This window comes from Oryx dammah, unplaced genomic scaffold (genome assembly GCF_014754425.2).
Source record: "Oryx dammah isolate SB20612 unplaced genomic scaffold, SCBI_Odam_1.1 HiC_scaffold_27, whole genome shotgun sequence".
Classification (NCBI taxonomy): Eukaryota; Metazoa; Chordata; class Mammalia; order Artiodactyla; family Bovidae; genus Oryx; species Oryx dammah.
In genome coordinates, this window is record NW_024070211.1 from 77,220,452 (window position 1) to 77,233,377 (window position 12,926).

Here is a 12,926-nt window from a genome sequence, read left to right on the forward strand (position 1 = left end):
CACTTGATGGAAACTCCATTACTGCTAAAGCCAAAATCCCTCCAATCAATATTAACTCTTCCCTTACAATCTGTCAGACATTTAATCTTCCAGAAAATTATAATGGTAAAACTTCTATTTTTAAAAAATATAAATCTGATCATTTTACTCCTCCACTCAAAACCTTTCAACGGCTCTCCTTATCACTCAGAGTAAAAACCAGGTCATTACAGTGATCTATTGTGTCCTGCCTAATCCAGCCCTCTATTGCCTTTTTAACCTCATCCTAATTAATTCACTTGATCCCACAAAAACTGTGATAGCTTGCCATCCCTTTTTTATAGATGAGACTGAGACTCAAAGTTGAATGAGTGACCTAAGATTAAAAGGCCAGCATATGGTATACAAGATGGGAACTCACGTGACTACTCTTCAGCATTATTCCATGTCTCTAACCAGGAAGCAACTTGACTTTCACTGAAGAATCCTGAGAAGCCTCAGAAACCTGTGGTACTGTGTACTCCTCAACATGGGAGATGAATGTGGGGCTGAAAACAGGAGAATTCATTGAATGTCTGATTAAAATTCCACACACCTTCCTGCACAGATAGGCAACCCTGGAGCAGGAATGAAGGTTTACCTGATGGCAATCATGAGCCAGAAAGATACTGGACTGAAGGACACTGGGCACTAGAGAGGGAGTGGGGAGGCACACCATTCCAGGCCTAAAATTAGAAATATTCTTCCTATGTGTCTCATCACTATTCCTACGAACATTTCAAAAACAGTTTTTAGAGTATTAGCATGGAGCAGTATAGACCTGGCTAAACAGCTTAGTCAAAAAATTAATGAAAATGACAAGTCGGCATTCAAAGACAAACTATTTAATGACTAATTTTTTTAATTGGTTCTAGGCTGAAACCTTGTATAACAAGTTTCAGTACGGAGAAGAAATTTTATGCTGCAGTTATGAACCTCTGATAATAAAAGATTTAATGGAATTTCAAAGAGGCCATTAATTATAACATGCCAATATAACAACAAGAAGATTAAAATATGTCCAAACTGAACAAGTTCAATACAGTTTAAGTACTTTGTTCGAAATTAAATTTTCCCAAGTATATATTTTGATATCAAATCTGAAAAGTTAAATACTGAAGCAGATAGCGAAAGTTTTTTTTGTGGCAAATTTCCATAAAATATGCCCAAATGGCTTACTTCAAATATTAACAACTTTGTAACCATATGAATTAGACATTAGATCAAGCATACAGAAACTGGGGATAAGACAGTTGTAGGATGTGTATATTTATAATTTCTTATGCTTTTTGAAAGAAATTTTTCATGGTAAATTTTGAGATGTTTGTGACAATTTATTTCCCACAAAATAAGCTTCCAAAACAAGAAAAAGGATTGGGTAGTGTTGCTATTGAATGTATTGAGGTGTAAACTTCTGAAGAAACAGATGGTATATAGAGGGCGCTCATTCTGCAGAGATAAAGGAAAAGATATGAGGGGGTAATAGCTACTGGGTTGTTTTTCTTAAGAGGGCTGTGTGATGGTGTTGAGGGAATTATATAGATTCCAGCTGTATCTGGGGTTGGTATCAAAAACACTTGTTTGTGGATTGGATGTGGGAGGTGAGGAGAGAGAGGAATTAAAGATGACAAACAAGCTTCTGACTTGGGCAAATGACAAAAGATGATGCCATTTACTGAAAACAGAAGCAGGTGGGGCAAAAAGGTGTGTGGGGTGTGGAATCACAAGGTCTTTTGGGGACGGCCTAAGTCTGAGAAGCTTGTTGAGTCGTCTAACTGGTAAAGTCAAGTGGGATGTAGAATATCCGAGTTTGGAATCATCTCCACCAAATCAGCAGCAGTGATCGTGGCACTGACCAGAGTCAGCATCACATGTGCACAGAGTAAGCTGACACCCTGAAAGTGGTGTGGTGGCATAGGGAAAGTCTACCAGCAAAGAAAGGAAGTCAAGGCTCTCGTCCTCCCCTTCCAGTATTTAGATGTGGGATTCATTCCAACTTTCTATGTTTCACAATGATGCACAAACATTTCACATTCATTTATAATATATACTCTGAATTCAGAGTACTGGGGTCAAATTCCAGCTATACCTCTTACTAGCTATGGAACTTCAGAAAAGGTATTTGTTAGGGCCTCAATCTCCTCATCTATAAAAGAGGGCTATCATAATGATTTCACCAGTTTGTTTTGAAAAATAAAGTAATATGTTTTCCCTGTGGCTCAGCTGTAAAGAATTTGTCTGCAATTCAGGAGACCTGGGTTTGATCCCTAGGTTGGGAAGATCCCCTGGAGAGGGGAAAGGCTACCCGCTCCAGTATTCCTGCCTGGAGAATTCCATGGACTGTGTAGCCCATGGGGTCGCAAAGAGTCGGACACAACTGAGCAACTTTCACTTCACTCCACCTCACCGATGTTTGCACACACACATTACTTAGTGTACCTGCCATATAAAGTGCGAGTTAAGTATTTGTTCTCACTATTTTTATAAGAAGGATTAGTCTACAGTAACATTTCCCAAGATCTGTCTGTTGACAGGGTCTTTTTCAAAAATAGCATTATGCAAAAACCCAATACGTAAAGAAAATATAGACCAATACCTGTGGCTAGAAGGTAGCACCGCTCTGCCACCACCTGAACTTACCACTTTTCCTTGCCTTACATCATGTATCCATTGAAGGTGGTCTGTGAAGTTTCTGAAAAAGCCATCAAGCTAGATAATCAATCATTCAAAAGCAAGAGAAAAAATGAAGATGTTTTCAGACATACAAGCAAAAAAAACTAAACATACATACAAAAAAAAAAAAAAACACAAAACCTCTGTGCTCTGGCAATAAGAAAAGTGAAGCTGGAAAGGCAGTCTGTCTAACTGGAGTGATGCTTCTCCATTTATTATGCTTCACGTTCCCTGGAGGGTCCTTCATGTGTATCATAAATCTGGCCTCCCTCATCCCACCTCACCTTGACCTCACTCAGTCCTCCTCCGAGGAAGAATGAGTTAACAAGATTGGAAAATGTGGAGAGAGAGACTGGGTGTAAGAAGACCAGCCCTATCGCCCCTTCTGCCTGGGACCTAGGTTGCCTGCAGGGAAGTACCTTGTGGGGCACACAGGGACCAAGTTGGGGAGCTCGCCCTCACCCTGCACTGCCCATGCCTCGGTTAGTATAACCATCTACTGGGATGGTAGCTCTGAGAACTGGTATTAGGAAGCCCACTTGTCCACCAACGGGAATTTTTCCAATATCCTGTTGGTAACAGAGGTCATATTTTGGTTCCCATATACCTTTATACTTTTGTCTGAACTCTCAATTGGTTTTGAAAAATCGAATGAGGAAGAAGTGTGCTATTTAGAAGACCTTGATCTCCAATAATGTGAGATAACAGTGAACTCAGAAAGGGATCGAAAGGTCCATATCACAAAACCAAAATTTATTTATCCTGCAGAGGAAGTTGGATTTTATTCTACCAGGAGGCAAAGGCCATTGGGCCACGTTCAATCAAAGATGACATGACCAGATTGGTATTTTGATTATTTTCTTAGATAGTGTGGGAATGAAAGAAAGAGAGCACTGAAAAGGGGGATCAGGTTAGAAAGAGAAGGTGGCATTTTCTGAAGGCTAAATTCACCTGTTTTATAACTTTGTCTGACTGTCACAAATGATGATGTCATGTTTTGCCAACCTGTTACCTAATTCTGAATAGCTGGTCTGCTAGCTCAGTAAGATGGCATTAAGCCAAACAATCAGATAATTAAAACTACAACTACACTTAGGATCTTTATCACAATGTTTCAAAATATGCTTTACAACTTTTCATTTAAGAAAAAGAATGAAGTAATGTTGCTCTCTTCTGACCTCCAAAGTTTAGTTTCCTAAAATATCCATGATAAGTTTTTATAATTTTAAAAGGCAAAATATTACTAGTCACAAAGTGATGGCTTGAAATTCTGTGGCTGTAAAATAGACCATTTTGTCATTCACAAAATCAGCACAATATTAAATTTTGATACAAAACAGATGTATACTACTTGCTGCAGCTTTGAAGATAATTTTTTAACAATGTCAAAGTAGATCAGATGCTTAATGATACTTTTAAGCCATAAGCTGGTCCTTGGTCCCTTACCTTTCTGAGGTTTCTATTTTTGTGCCATTCCTTGGAGCAAGATACCTCCATCAGACCCAAGGCAACTGTTTTTGATTCCCAGTTAAAGTTTCTAGTTTTTGCCACAAACATGTTCTATGCTCCATGATTGGTATTGTTCAACAATGTACCAAACACTAGGTATCTTGGCATAACAAGATATGATATAATCCATGTTTCCAAAGAACTTGCAGTCTTTGGGAAAAAAACAGGAGTGATACAAAATTATAAAACAGCAAAATTTGTAAATAATTACAAATTTTTGTAAGAAATTACAAAAACATTCAGTAATAATAACACCCCCATGCTCACTTCCTAATGCTTCCTTCCTCCATAAGGAAATTATCCAATACATTGTAAGGAACAAACTTTTTGGGGAAAACAAGAAAAAAATATTCACCTAGCCAAGCAAATCAGACTTATCAACTGGCACGATAAATAGGCTGCCCTGCCTTCAAGTGGAGCTCTTGGGGATTTAAGTTCTTCCCCTGTTTTGTAATTATTGCTTGTTCTGTTATCTTTTGTTTGTTTGTTTGTTTTCCACACAGTTGCTAAGTGTTCTCTTTCTTCATTGACTACATTCATCCCCTTCAAAAGGGTCCTCTTTTCCAAAGTGCAGGCCTAGCTATTTCTGAAGTTTAACCACTCTTCTCCCTGCTGATCCCTGGGAAATATAATATATTAATAAGGGACTTACCTTGTGGCTCAGCTGGTAAGGAATCCACTTGCAATGCGGGAGACCTGAATTTGATCCCTGGTTGGGAAGATGCCCTGGAGAAGGGAAAAGGTACGAACTCCAGTATTCTGGCCTAGAGAATTCCATGGACTGGATAGTCAATGGGGTCACAAAGAGTCGGACACAACTGAGTGACTTTCGCTTGTACTTGTACCTCAGTAACAGAAATCTTACCCAAATGTAGTCAAAACAAAGACTTGTCTAGCTTTCTAACTAACGAGGAAGTTCAAACAATAAACTTGAGGTACGGCTAGATCATGGTGCTTCAATGATGTCTTCGAGGGTTTGACTTTTTCCCTCTGTCTCTGTTTTGCTCTGGACTGATTCTCCCCCTCAAAGTGGCAAAGAGGGCCACCAGGAGCTCTAAGATTGCATTATCTTGATAGCTAATAATTCTACCCCCTTCTTCCACTCCCTGCTTCTCCCCATTCCTTAAAACTACAGCAAAATTTCATGGACTGTTCACCAGAGAGATGCTATGAAGAAACAAATGCATATTCAGTTTACACAGAACTCCTTTAATATTTTCTAAAAATCGTTTTACTTGTCATTGTTCAGACGATAAGTTGTGTCCGACTCTTTGCCCCATGGACTTCAGCACGCCATTTTACTAACAGGGAATAAAACATAACCAAATTATAGTGGTAAGAAACTGTGTAGCTTAATACTTTCTGTGGTTTTCTTCCTGGAGTTTATGGAAATGGAATTAAACCAGCTATTTCTTAGCTCTTTTCAGTGACCCATTTCTCACTGTACTGTTTAGAAACATGTCTATCCAACTCCTTAATTTGGGTTTCTGTTTCTACAATGATGCTCATGGGCTTTCCCAACTTCTCGGTTAGTATCCTTTCTTTCTAATTCATAAAGCCAACATCAGAATGAAATTATGTGGCTGCTAGTTATCCATAAGAGACTTAAAGAGAGCCAAGTAAACTATCTCTTCTCACAGAAATACACTAGCTGTCTGTCTAGATCTAACATCTTCTGACTTCACATAGGAAGGTCAACTTATTTAATTCTGTGATGCTCTCCTGTTTCTGGGCTTCCTTGGTGGCTCAGACAACTCTTCAGACCTGTTCTTATATCAACATTCCTTTTTTAAAGATTTTTTAAAGTAATTAATTATTTTATTAAAGTATAGTTAATTTACAATGTGTTAGTTTCAAGTGTTCAGTGAAGTAATTGAGTAATACATATACATTGATATCTATTCTTTTTCAGATTCTTTTCTACTATAGGTTATTATAAGATATTGAATATAATTTCCTGTGTTATACAGTAGGTCCTTGTTACCTATTTTATATACAGCAGTGTGTATATTAATCCTATACTCCTAACATATCTTCTCCCTCCTCCCACCACTATCCCCTTTGGTAACCATTAATTTGTTTTCTATATCTGTGAGTCTATTTCTGCTTTATTAGTATGTACATTTGTATCATTTTTTTAAGATTCAACATATAAGTGATATCATATAATATTTGTCTTTGTCTGACTGACTTCAGTTAGTGTAATAAAGTTAAGGTCCATTCAATGTCAACATTCTTTAACAGTGATTGCCAAACATAGCTGGACGGCTGTCTCCCTAGACTGGAACACAGCAAACTGGTGCAAAGCTTTTGAGAAACTCTCAAGAGATAGGACAGAGTCCAAGCACTCAAAGAAAATGAAGATTGCACATGTTCCCCTCAGCTGCGCTGATCCTTTGACCCTACCATTCCCTCAGGCTATAGAAAAGTGGATAAAATGTAAAATACTCACCCCACCACTTGTATATGTGAGGAAAAGAAATAAATCTTCCTCACATGGTAGGAAGAAGGCATCAACATTGTATCACTCGAGTATTACCTGAGCATGATCAAAATGAAAATAATAGCATGGCAAGAACAAACAAATATTTAATATGAAATAAAAGAGTCCCACTTAGAAGAAATTCTAACTTAAAACAAGAAGGTAATATCTCCCAATTATTTCAGGCGATGGATGGACTTAATAAGAATAAAAATTCAACTTTTTATGGCTCAAAAACAAATCAATAAAGCAAAAGTATGAAATAAAAAGAAATTTGCTAGTCTGAGAAAAACAATTGAGGATGGATAATATTGTTCTCTGGCTATAAACTTTTGTGGCTCTTCTCTCTTTCTTTAAACAAAATAGAGCTGATGAACACAGAAAATGAAGTGGACTCATTATTTGCAGAGATCCTCTAAGATACCATCTGTTTCCTGCTTTAAAGATTATACCGTCCCTCAAATTTGTTAAGATCAGGCTTCATGAAGATACTGGTGGATATTCGGCAAACTCACACATGTACTTATGCACACATACACGTGTGTGTGTATGTGTGTGTTTGTGCTTATGCAGACACACACTCTCCAGTGAACAGAAGTAAATATTTGAGACTTGGTGAAGAGTTAAAATCGTTGTGATTCTCTAAGACAGTAACATAAGTTGACAAGATTGTGCTGGTTATTCTCATTGGCCAACCTCCACCCACCACTGTCACCACCATTCCCTGCCCTTCTGCCTTGCTCTGGTCCAGGCGAAGCAGACCCCTGAGACTCACCACCTTTGTTCCCATGTCCTCAGGCTTCCAAGTGGGTTGGAAATTAGAGGGTGGGAGGAGGGAAAATCTTAGGTATTTCTTCCCTCTCTCTCCCTGCTCCCATGCATATGTGCGTGCTCAATCATGCCTGACTCTTAGCGATCCCATGAACTGTAGCCCACCAGACACCTCTCTCCATGGGATTTTCCCTCCAAGATTAATGGAGTGGGTTGCCATTTCCACAACTCTAGCTTACATGGGAAGGATCCCCTCTTCCATGTGTTCACTGTCAATGGACTCCAGGAACACCCTTTCCTCCCCTTATGCTATAGTCCTAGGGATGGTAGCATCTTCAAGCAGTTGTTAGTCCCTGGGATCTAACTATTTCTTGGGTTTTTTTTCTCTTAACCTCATCCTCATCCCAACAGTAATCCTTTTCATAGTATCTCTAGGTCAATTCTGTTTCTTGCCATGATTCTGAGTTGTAAAAACTGAAACTGAATTTGGCCAAATTAAGAAGAGATAAACAAATTAGAAAGAGCAAAGGGAAGAAAAAAGGCTCTGCTGACTATGGAATTGCTCTCACAAAGAAAAGGCTAGAAATAATAAATGCAAAAAGAAGGTGAAGGAGAAAGAAGAGGAGGAAAAAAGATCTAAGAGATTAGAAAGAAGCTAAGAGTTAAGAAAGAAAGTTAAAGAGGATCTAACATAAAGATATTGGGATATAAGGAAACAAACAAATAAAGCAGGAAAAAAAAATGAAAATACAGAACAAGAAAAGTTTCCCGAAATGAAGAAAATAAATGCTACAGACTAAAGGAATATGCTGTGTTTGAAGTAAACTTGATGTCTAGCAGTCAACACCAACTTACATTCTAGGTATGCTATCCTTTATGTGCTAGCTAGGCCATTATCAAAGATAAAGAAAAACAAATCAAGGAAAATACACAAAAAACTAATCAGTGTCACAGGGAAAGAAACCGTGCTGCCCTCAGATCCCTTTACAACAGAGCACAGTTCTACAAAGTTCTCAGGGAAAAAGAATCATTGTTAAAGTACTTTATATATTTCTGTAAGTTAAAAAAGAACTCTTAATACCTGGAAGATGGATAGAGTGAGACGAGAGGAAATATCTCGTACATGCTAATGTCCTCGTCACACATAGCAGGGAATCACTCTATCATATTTGTTATAGTGATCAGTGATCAACTGAGGCCATGTGTTTGGGGTCTTGGTTGTGACCCTCCTCTGGGCACTTCCCTTCTCCTTCACATGGCCGGTTTGGGTAGTCTCATAGTTCCAACAGGAAGAACTGCAGAGAAGACAAGCCCTCAAAGAAAAAGCCCTTATTGAGCTTCTGCTTACATCATGCTTGCTAATATCTCACTGGTCAAAGCAAGTCACGTGGTCAAGCCAGTCTCTGGGTGGAAGTGTATGTACAGGGAATTTGAATCTCAGCTACCATTTTTGGCAAGTAATTTAATTTCTCTGCATCTCAGTTTCCTCTTCTGTAAAATAAAGACAGTGCTCAGTTCACTTTATTTGGGGGGGCTGAAACAATAAAAATGTAGCTAGCAGAGAACTTAAGAAATAGTAATTGACTGGTAGATAATAATTCCCATGTTATATGCTTGCAAAAGGGGGGTGGTGCATGCACATGTGCTCACTTTAGTCATGTCCAATTCTTTGTGATCCCATGGACTGTAGCCCATGAGGCACCTTTGTCCATAAGATTCTCCAGGTAAGAATACTGGAGTGGGTTCCCATGACCTCCTCTGTAAAAGAAATAATCTATTAAAAGAAAAATGGCCTCCCCTCGTAAAACTGGCTTTCAAATAAGTCCCCCCCCCTTTTTTTTTAATCTTGATGAGATGGTTGGATGGCATCACTAACTCAATGAACATGAGTTTGGGTAAACTCTGGGAGTTGGTGATGGACAGGAAGGCCTGGCATGCTGCGGTCCATAGGGTCGTGTCCCAGAGTCAGACACGACCGAGCGATTGAACCGAACTGAACTGTAGCATGTGGGATCCTAGTTCCTGAACCAGGGATCAAAGCTGTCCTTGCATTGGTAGCATGGAATCTTAACCACTGGACTGCCAGAGAAGTCCATTTTTGTTGAAGCCTCACATTTTTGTACAGCTGTGATTAGCATTGTTTTAAATCTTCTTTTCAATGGTTTCACTTATTTTGGGTCCTCTGTGCAAATCATGTAATCCCTTGCATACAGTGACTTAATTATTTTCTACTTCTTTTATTTGTCATCTTATCTTTTACTTTTATGGGCTTCTAATTTAAAGAATATTTCCCTTGAACTACTTGAAGGGCACCTCATTTTTTTCCAGCTTTACTGAGATATAATTGATATACAGACATACCTCGTTTTATTGTGCCTCACTTTGTTTTGATTCACAGATATTGTTTTTTTTTTTTTTAGAAACTGAAGGTTTGTGAGAACCCTATGTTGAGCAAGTCTGCTGCTGCTGCTAAGTCGCTTCAGTCGTGTCCGACTCTATGCGACCCCACAGACGGCAGCCCACTAGGCTCCCACGTCCCTGGGATTCTCCAGGCAAGAACACTGGAGTGGGTTACCATTTGGCATAATAATTCCGACAGCATTTGCTCATATTCTGTCTCTGTGTCACACTCTGGTAATTCTTGCCACAACATTCCCTTAAGCCAAAGCCTAATTCAGAGCAAAGCCCCAACTCTCTCCAGTTCTATGAAGGCTGAGAGAGGTAAGAAGACTACACAGAAAACATCTGAAGTCAGCAGAAGTTGGTCCCTGACGTTTAAAGAAGCTATCTCCATAACATGAAAGTCCAAGGTGAAAAAGCAAGTTATCCGAAGGTCTAGCTAAGAAAATTCACACAGGCGACTACACTAAACAAACAACAGATTTTCAGTGTAGATGAAACAGCCTTCTATTGGAAGAATACGCCATCTAGGATTTCCACAGCTAGAGAGAAGTCAGTGCCCAGCTTCAAAACTTCCAAGGACAGGCGGACTCTCTTGTTAGGGACTAATGCTCACTTGCGTTGAATCCATGCTTAGTGGCTAAGTTGAATCCTATTCTTTGTGACCCCCTGTACTGTAGCCCACCAGGCTCCTCTGCCCATGGAATTTTCCAGGCAAGAATACTGGAGTGGGGTGCCATTTCCTCCTCCAGGGGATCTTCCCAACACAGGAGTTGAACCCGTCTCCCTCATCTCCTGCACTGGCAGGCAGATTCTTTACTGCCACCTGGGAAGCCACTGCACACTTAACCATCCTTAAAATCCTAGGGCGCTTAAGAATTATGCTAACGCTACTCTGCCTCTGCTCTATAAGTGGAACAACAAAGCTCAGATGACAGCACATCTGTTTATAACATGATTTACTGAACGCTTTAATTCCATTGTTGAGAACTACTGCCCAGGAAAAAAAAAAAAAAATCCTTTAAAAATGTTACGGCCTATTGACAATGCACCTGGTCACCCAAGAGCTCTGATGGAGATATATGAGATTCATGTTGTTTTCATACCTGCTAACATTAACATCCATTCTGCAGCCCGTGGATCAAGGATTAATTTCAACTTTCAAGTACTACCTACAATACACATGTTGTAAAGCTATTGATGCCACAGACAGTGATTGCTCTGATGGATCTGGGCAAAGTAAACTGAAAACCTTCTGGAAAGGGTTCACCATTCTAGTTGCCATGAAGAAAATTCATGGTTCATGGAAAGACAGTAAAATATCAACATTAATAGGAGTTTGGAAGAAACTGATTCCAGCTGTCATGGGTGACTTTAAAGGGTTCAAGATTTCAGTGGAGGAAGACACTGCACATGAAACAGCAAGAGAACTAAAAGTGGGAGTGGAACCTGAAGATGTAACTGAATTGCTTCAATCTCACAAGAATACTTCAGCAGACAGGGAGTTGCTTCTTATGGATGAGCAAAGAAAATAGTTTCTTAAGATGGAAACTATTCCTGGTGAAGCTGCTGTGAAGATTGTTGAAATGACAACAAAGGATTTAGAATATTATGTAAATTTAGTTGTCTCCAATTTGAAAGAATATCTACTCTGGGTAAAATGCTATCAAACATTTCTCTGATTACAGAGAAATTGTTCAGAAAAAGCAGCAGCAAACTTCGTTTCTGTCTTATTTTAATAAACTGCCCCAGCCACCTCAACTGTTAGTAATCAGTATTCTGACCAGTCAGTAGCCATCAACATCAAGGCAAGACCCTCAATCAGCAAAAAGAGTACAGAAGTGCTGAAGGCTCAGATGATGATCAGCACTTTTTAGCAACAGAGAATTTTTAATTAAATTATGCACATTGCTTTTTTAGACAATGCTATACCATACTTAATAAACTACAATATGGTGGAAACTTAACTTTTATATGCAGTAAGGAACCAAAAAATTGGTGTGACTCATTTTATTGCAATATTCACTTTATTGTGGTGGCCTGTAATCAAACCCACAATATTTCTTCTGAGATATGCCTGTATAACATGGTGTACTTGTAAGGTGTATGATGTGATCATCTGATACATGTATACACTGCAAAATGATTACTACAGTGTTAACACATGCTTCACTTCACATGATTGCCATCTTGTTGTGGTGGTGAGAACATTAAAGCTCAGCTCTTAGTGCAACTTTCAATTATGTAATACAGCATTGATAATTTTATTCATGTTATAAGTGAAAGTTTGAAGCCTTTGATCAACATTCCCAATCCCCCCGACCCCTCAACCTCTGGCAACTATCGATTTACTCCCTGTTTTTATGCTGCTGCTGCTGCTTAGTTGCTTCAGTCGTGTCTGACTCTGTGCAACCCCATGGACTGTATTCTGCCAGGCTGTTCTTTCCATGGGGTTCTTCAGGCAAGAATACTGGAGTGGGTTGCTATGCCCTCCTCCAGGGGATCTTCCTGGCCCAAGGATCGAACCCAGGTCTCCTGCATTGCAGGCAGATTCTTTACCATTTGAGCCACCAGGGAAGCCCTGTTTTTGTGAGTTCAGTGTTTTTAGATTCACATATAAGTAGGTCATACGGTGTTCGTCTTTCTCTGTCTGACTTATCCCACTTAGCATAATGGGAGAGTTTCTTAGCTGATCTTCATACAATCTTGTGAGGCAGATAAATAAAACTGTCATCTTTGGGACTTCCCTGAAGGCCCAGTGGTTAAGACTCTGTACTTCTACTGAAGTGAGCACGGGTTTGATCCCTGGTCGGGAACTAAGATTCCCCATACCACATGGCATGGCCACAAAACACAAGTAACAAACTGTTATCTTCCCTCCACTGTTGGGAAAATTACAACCACGAAGGGTCAAATAAAAAATAAACATCACAGGTCATCTAATAAAAGACTCAAGACTAAGTCCAAAATCTCAGACCTTCCAGGCCTCAGAACTTTAGACTAACATCTTTTTCTAGATTCTTTTGAGCCCTTTAAGGAATCTGTGTTGACACTGCAGGACTGTTGTTATTGC